Genomic DNA, 8,489 nt, shown 5'->3' with positions numbered 1-8,489 from the left:
CTATCTATCTATCATCTATCTACCTACCTACCTACCTACCTACCTACCTACCTACCTACCTATTTATCTTTCTATCCTTCTACAGTATCATCTATCTATCTATCTATCTATCTATCTATCTATCTATCTATCTATCTATCTATCATCTATCTATCCCAGTGTTTCTTAATCTTGGCAACTTCAGCATGTGTAGATTTCAATTCCCAGAGATCTCAGCCAGCCACAAGAATTGCTCAATGACCCCATAAAGACTAAGTTGTCCTCATTTAAATATTCTTAATGTAAATCCTTTTACTGTATTGTCACTCTAAACAGTATGTCTTTGTAGCATTTTAATTTACAAAAGTTTTTCTATTACTATTTTTAATAGCAAGAAACATTGGGCCAATCACATTATCTCAGCCAATTTACCTCAGTGGTGGTATCTCGAACCTCTCAATGAAATGCAGGATGTCAATCAATTCCCAGAGTATTTTAAGGTATTTCAAGTATTGGTATTAATCATTTAAATGAATTTAGAGAGAGATTATTTTATTGTATTATTATCTATAGTCTGGAAAAAGTTGGAGATCATTTTTGTTATATATTTGTTTGATGTGTTTTTTTTCTTGTCACTTCTAAACTTGTCCTGTTATTCCCTTTCTCGTTTTCCTTTTATGTAAGACTATATTTTAATGTTTGTTTTTAAAATTTAATAAAGGCATTTTTTAAAAAACCCAAACCAAACATGTATGCTGTTTAAATTGATGATGTATATGTGTTTTGTCTGTATTTTGAATTAACAGTGGTGTCCTTTAATTTGATGTATTGAGACAGTCAGAGACTACATGTTGTGGGTAAGCTAAAGAAGCACTCAAACACTACCATCAATGACAAAATCACCATCAGTCAATTGCAAAAGGCAGCTTTAATTGAAAAAGCTTATATCCTGCCACAATACTTTTTTTACACCATCAAACAACAATATCTGCCTAGCCTAAATTCTTGAGAAAGCCTCAATGATGGATAAAGCTATTTAATCCAGTCTAAATATCTGGTGGACTGCAACCAACCACAATGAAAAAAGGGGACCTAACCTGGATTGGAACTGTTATGGCAGATTAATGTTTTAATGCTTTATTCCCTGCTCTGGACTAGGCTTCTAATTCCTACAATATGCATAATTTTCAATGTGTAGAAGGTCTTTAGAATGGGGCCTTAAAGGCTAACCTTTGGCCCCATGTATTTCTGGTTCCTGAGTCTCTCTGCATTTTGCTGAGATAATCATGAATTGCTACTTCATGCCAGAGGTGGTATTCAGCAGGTTCTAGCAGAAATTTTGAGTAGAACCTGTAAATACCACCTCTGACTGGCCCCGCCCTCATCTATTCTCTGTCTCCCGAGTCCCAGCTGATTGGGAGGAAATGGGAATTTTGCAGTATCCTTCCCCTGGAATGGGCAGGGAATGGAGATTTTACAGTATCCTTCCCTGGAGTGGGGGGGGGGGGAATGGAGATTTTACAGTATCCCTCTCCTGTCACGCCCACCAAGCCACGCCCACCAAGCCATGCCACACACACCAACCCACACCCACAGAACTGGTAGTAGAAAAATTTGAATCCCACCACTGCTTCACACTATTCAGGGGATGAATGGTCCAATGAAATATGTTGCCCAATCTGAGTTGCTGAATAAAGCGGTTACAAATCAAATAAAAATATCAATAAATACATAAATGTTAGCAAAGTTATAAAGAAGTTGTAGTTTTATACAAAGCAAATGTCTTGCCTTAGGCTCAAAATTTTCTTCTTTCCATTTTATCTTATTTTCAGATTTAATAGACTTTATTATCTGTCAAAAATAAAATTTGGAAAAATGGAAAAGTCAATTTGTTTTATTCTAAAAAAAAATAAATAAAAAATGAAAGTGTGGTCACTGGTGGGACCAGTTAGAATAGGCTATATTCAGGGAAGAAGAATAAAAATCACTGCTGCTTCTTGGAAGATTAAATTAGCCCTGGAAAAAAAAGTTTAAAGAAAACCAGGAGCTTGGATAGCAGAACATCCTTTAAAAAATGCAAATATGATTCTGAAAACATTGCACAAACTTTTCCCATATCATGTTTTTCCTCTCAAATTTCCTGTCCTTGCTCTAAAAAAGAGGTATTTCTTGATAGATGGCAGTTTTTATGTCCTTTGGAAAGAGTCATGGCTAATGTAGAACGCAAAGGATTATATATATGGGCTTCCTGCCATGTCCTTTTTGTTAAGTAACCGTCTTCCAACTATCTGGTTGAACATGAAGCTATGATAAATGTAGGCAAAGCTTTTATGTGGAGGCAATAATTTATTATGAATTTCTTTAAACTTTTTGTAATTGATGCAAGGGACATTACTCTAGATTATATTTTCCAAAAGAGAAAACAAATTAAATTATCATGATGGCGGAAAAAGTTCTTTGCACTTATTTTAGTGACAAAGTGGATGAAGGATGTGTGTGAATGTCCTGGGTCATTGCACAACCCTTCTTCAGAAGTTGGTAACCTCCCTGAATTTTTATATTTAACTAAAATTCCAATAGAAGGCCTAATGGGAAAAGAGCTCCTTCTGAGCTTTTTAAGTTGTGTGGGAAGTCCAAAATGATGGGAAAATGGGTAACAAAAAAGAGACACTTTCTCATCTTATAAAAATAAAGCAAGCTTTTAGAGAAAAAAAAATTCTACTAAAGCATCAAAAAAGAAAAAAGGGAAGAAAACTTTCAGGGACTTAGATTTCCTCTACAACATACTGATATTATCTACTGTATAGCAATTTACAGAAATAATGAGCCCAACTGGTTGAGATAGCAACCTTTCCTAGTGGAAGGTAAACAATTTTGCAAGGTGCTCATCAACTATTTTTAATCCACAAAATGTAAGAGCCAGAATCAAGTGACTTTCCAAAGGAAATTTTTTTTTAAAAGTCAGTTTTAAAATTTTTGTTTATACATACGAAAAAGGGAAAATAAACAATGAGCCAAAAAAAGAATAAAAATATATGTTTTATTACTGATTTTATTGTAATTTCTTTGTTGCGAGACAGTTAGAGTTGTTGAGTCAGGTGAATACAAGTTTAATAAAACATTATTATAGTTGGTTACATAGTCAGCCAGATGTCAGCCAAATTTAGACTAAATTTGACATTTTATTCACCTATTGAATCCATCATCATCATCATCATCATCATCATCATCATCATCACTAACATAGATCAACTGCAGCACCAAATTAACAAATCCATGGTTTTTCAAATCAAAGTAAGGCAATAATAGGGTGAGTATCTAGCAGCAGACTATTTGCAGCCTTATATTATCCTATAGGATAGGCCAGTGATAGCTAACCTTTTTGTCGTCGCGTGCCAAAAGTGGGGGTTGCATGGGGGGGGGTTGCGTGCATGCATTCCCACACCCATACTTCAATGCACCAATGCCACCCAATTTTGGCACATGACAGCAAAAAGATTACTGGTGGGCCTGGTAGGCCTGTTTTTTGCCCTCCCCAGGCTCCAGAGGCTTTCTTGGAGCCTTGGGAGGGCAAAAATGGCTCCCCCCCCAGAAGCCCTCTGGAGGCCAGAAACAGTCTGTTTCCTGACTTCCGGTGGGCCCGGAAGGCCTGAAAATCAGTTGGCCGGCGCACGCATGCACGCTGGAGCTGAGCCAGGGCAACACTTGCATGCCCACCGATATGGCTCCATGTGCCACTTGTGGCACACGTGCCATAGGTTCGCCATCATGGGGATAGGCCTTGTGATTCATCAACATTATATTTCAAACTCAATATCTTCCAAGTGCTCTTCTTAATGTAGGGAATTTATGGCTAAAAACAATGCAAAATATTATTACTACAGCTACAGTGTCAAAGGTTTATATATAATTTCTAACTGAATGTGTCATTCTCCTAAAGTGAAAGAAAAATATTTTCAGACATTGCATAGAGAATGGAAGTTTTTGATTCTTCACAATGAGTCTTTCTACAGTGGTGGGTTGTCCCCGGTTCACACCGGTTCTATAGAACCGGTAGTAAAACCGGCGGGAGGCCCTGCCCACCGACCCATTAAAATGCTTCTGTGCATGCGCAGAAGAGCACATGCACACCTGAGCGAAGTGAGAGTGCGCACGCGGTCCCACTGTGAACCGGTAGTAAAGGTAAGTAGAACCCACCCTTGCTCTCTACCACATTAATGCACAGACAGCGACAATACCACTCGAGCTACTGGTAAGATTAGACACAAACCTTCCACATTCCTACTCTGATAGTGTTCAGGGTATACAAATTATATTATGGTATTGCATATTACACTGTGAAACAGTCCTAGGGTTCCTAATGTTTTTTCCTTGTTTTTATTCCTTTATTTTATTAGGGATCTTTCCCCTTTTCTGTTCTCACAATATTAAGATATGAATTATCTATTCACTTTTTAAAAGTTTCTTGTGCTATTCAGAACAAATTGGAGCAGATAGCAGAATAAATTTGATTATTTAAAATCTATGAAAGAGATCATATTTATACGGATTGGGAGAGAACGCTTTAGATTCTATTTTTAGAATAATTCATGAGCTAAAACACAGTTTCTACCTGCATTGCAAAAGAAAGCACACATCACAGATCCATGGAGGCTGTGTTAGGTTGCTTCTATATTAGTTGAAGTATTGTTCTTCAGCATCTTCTGTTATAAGCTGTTTCTAATTCTACATTTAGATAGTTTCTAGTCTTCCTTTTTCTCATCTTTTCTTGTCCAACTCTTATGAAGACCAATATTATTTTCATGGGGTCTTCTTGGAACATTTTTACTTACAGTTTTTAGATTATTTATTATTTATTTATAATAATAATTTATTTCCCCTGATTTAATAACATTCTTAGTTTACTATTAGTTTAGTTTAACTTATGGTAGTAATAATCAAAGTACCATTTTTCAGAACTTTTTTTAATGGTCTTATATTGTTCAACATGGTGAGATCCTGCAACTGGGTTTCCAATTTACATATATGCAATGTACTTACATGTAAGAAATTGAGCACACATGGTATCATTTTGTGCCATCAACATTAAATGTACTAAAGGTAAAGGTAAAGGTTCCCTTCGCACATATGTGCTAGTCGTTCCTGACTCTAGGGGGCAGTGCTCATCTCCGTTTCAAAGCCAAAGAGCCAGCGGTGTCTGAAGATGTCTCCGTGGTCATGTGGCTGGCATGACTAAACACCAAAGGCGCATAGAACGCTGTTACCTTCAAATAGGGGCCAAAGGTAGTCCCTATTTTTTCTACTTGCATTACGCGGTACTAGGGATTCGAACCGCTGAACTGCCGACCTTTTGATCAACAAGCTCAGTGTCTTAGCCACTGAGCCACCGCATCCTATAAATGGAGTAGCACTTCTTAAATGTACAATACACACTACTTATTTTACAAATGGCTCTCTCAAATTTTCGTAGGAGTGCCGTATAGGTGGCTTTTTCTTAGTTCTTCATTTCATTATCTTTCTATTAATTAACTGTAATGTAATAATTTTATGGAATACATTGGTTGCACTTATTTTTATCTCTTGAATGACTAAACCCTTCCTAAACTCCTTACCAGCTTTAAATGGCAGTTCAAAAGAAAATCACCTTCGCTCCTATTTTGAGAAAAACTTTTCATTGCATAAACCAAGGATAGGAAAGTCATTCCCCTCACCCTAATTTCACATGTTGTCTGCAAAGGATCAATTTAGAGCTCTGGCAAGAATGATTTGTCTCTGTTCATCATTCCAGTGGATGGTTGGAGAAAGGAGGCCCATGTCAAAACGTTGAGCATAAAGAAGGGAAAAAGAACTAGCCTTTGATTTGGAATTATCTACCCCTTGGTGGGCAATCCCAGAAAGATTATCATTCAGGGAATGCTACTCTCAACATAATTACAAAAAAACCCCAAAATAAATTAATTAAATTAAACAAAATAAAAAAATTGCTAACCAGTTTGGCATAAACAGAAAAAACAGCCCCATTCCCTTCATAAATCTTCCAGGACAGGCAGATAATAGGAAAGGGTCACTTTTAAACTAAGATTTATGGTTTGCTGAGTGGGAGAAGATGCAGTCTCAGTATATATCATTGTGACCTTCTCACTCTAGTATTCTGAATGATGCCAGTTTTGTCAGAGATACATTGACCAACTGGTGAATCATAGTTGTGAACTTTCCCCATTGCAGCAAGAGTGCAGTACTGAAGGAAGAGAGGGAGAGATCAAGGAAGAGAATAATCAGAGAGGATTTCTTTGAGCCAAACATGTTGCTCAAAAGATATTCCTTTGACAGCTCCTTTTCACACCAAACATTTTTCAGTGAGAAGCAAACTATTTGTTTCCAGTGTCAGAACAGAAATTCAGAACAAAGTAAGACAGTATTATACCACTGAATAAGTGTAGACACATGTTTTTAATATTTAATTTATTAATAAATACAACACAAAAGTACTGTACTAATCTTAGTTGCCACTTAATTGCCATTTAATGTCCTGTTAATGTTTTATGGGTTTTTGATAATCTTTGGGAGATTTTTATTTTTATAAGCAGTCTTATATGTCCTAAAATAAAATGGAGCAGGATGCATTTTTCTTATTAGTAAAAGATGTGTAGCATAAAAACGCATGAAAAATTCAGCTGACTTTAGTTGAGTTACTTTACTGCTAGATGGTTTGGTTGGTTGGTTGAATTTTTTTTCTGTAAACTCTGGCATTACCGATGATACACAATAAGAGTATGACAAATAGGGTATAAAGATCACTTATAAGAATAGAGAAAAATACTCCAAAGAATTAACTATTGCTCCCTTACCACACCAAAGTGTGAGCATTGTATGTAGTTTATTTTTTCTAGAATTGTGAATTTTTAAGACTGAAAAATGTATAGATATACTCTTGTATGTTAGTAAGGATAGCTTTGCCTGTAGAAACAACAGTATTCACCTCTTAACATCAGAAATATAGGGAATAATCAAGTAATACTATGATTTCACAACAAAATTTTATTTTTGAAAAAAGGGTTCTTATATAGATCTGAAAGCTAGACATAGAATTGATTTAGTGGTATCATCTATGAGAATATTACACAATTATTTAAAATGTTGGTCCTTGTAATGTACTTTCTAAGCTAATGATGTCTGAAAACTTTCAGGTCCTGATGTCTTAAATTTTGTCATAATAATCAGAAGATTTTTATAGAGTATTTTGGACTTATTATAAATTAAATATATGGAACAACAGATAAAGGTTATTAGCCCATAAACTAGATATGTAATTGAAAATTTAGAATAATGGGATATTACTACATTTCATGAATAAAAAAATTATGGGAAGTTGTAAGGATGACTTCATTACTGATATAAATCTGCCAGTGCAGTGATGTTAGAAAAGACCTTGAACCTTAAAATACTAATAAATATTCTCAATGTTCTTAAATAGTGGGCTAGAGACATTTCAACTAGAAAGTAAATTAATATGGGTCCAAAAAAGGCTTAGATGGACAGTAAAGAAAAAGTTAAAACATAACAGGAAACTGTCTTCTATACATTGTAACTAGTTGTACATTGATGCTAACAAAGATTTCTCCAAATATTTGGTTAATGAATAATTAACTATCAGTGTATTCATTTTAATTCATTTTAATAATTTTTAAAAGTTGTACTGAAATTTAAATACTAATGAAAAGTTTAAAGTAGAATTTTTTTGTAGCATTCTAAATGATAACTCAGGCTTTGCTTCAAAAACAACTCTGTTTCTGTTGCAATTAAGAGAGAACCATGAAAGAGAAGACTGCCATTGTATTTAATAATGTAATTTTGGGCAACTTGTTTAATGGTACGGTCAAAGTCCATGCATAAGCACACCAGCGTGCCTAGTGTCCCTGTCCTACTGTCACCATTTATTTGTTCTCATTAGCTATCTTCATGTCCATGTTTATACTTATACTTGTTATCTTGTACGTTTTTGACAAATAAAAAAAGAAATAAAAAAGAAATAAATGAAGTCCTGGTTGGAAGCCTTGTAAATTTCCCTTACAAATCCTCTGACGGCAAGTTAGTGTGGATGATTTGAAATAAATATTTTACTCATAAACAAAAGATTAACCTGACCCCTTCCCATTTATCATTTATATGGTACACCACAGTGGTGGGTTTCAAAATTTTTTACTACTGGTTCTGTGGGCGTGGCTTGGTGGGCGTGGCATGGCTTGGTGGGCATGGCTTGGTGGGCATGGCAGGGGAAGGATACTGCAAAATCTCCATTTCTTCCTGATCAACTGGGACTCAGGAGGCAGGCAATAGATGGGGGCAGGGCCAGTCAGAATTTTTACTACCGGTTCTCTGAACTACTCAAAATTTCCGCTACCCGTTCTACAGAACTGGTCAGAACCTGCTGAAACCCTCCTCTGGTACACCACCATATATACAATTCTTCACTTTGAATGAAGCTTTGGAGAGAGCTTGGGATTTACTGA

The sequence above is a fragment of the Pituophis catenifer genome, unplaced genomic scaffold (assembly GCF_029215685.1).
Source record: "Pituophis catenifer annectens isolate HBS135680 unplaced genomic scaffold, rPitCat1.0.hap2 SCAF_3, whole genome shotgun sequence".
NCBI classification, from domain to species: domain Eukaryota; kingdom Metazoa; phylum Chordata; class Lepidosauria; order Squamata; family Colubridae; genus Pituophis; species Pituophis catenifer.
Note: the sequence above shows the minus strand (reverse complement) of the source record.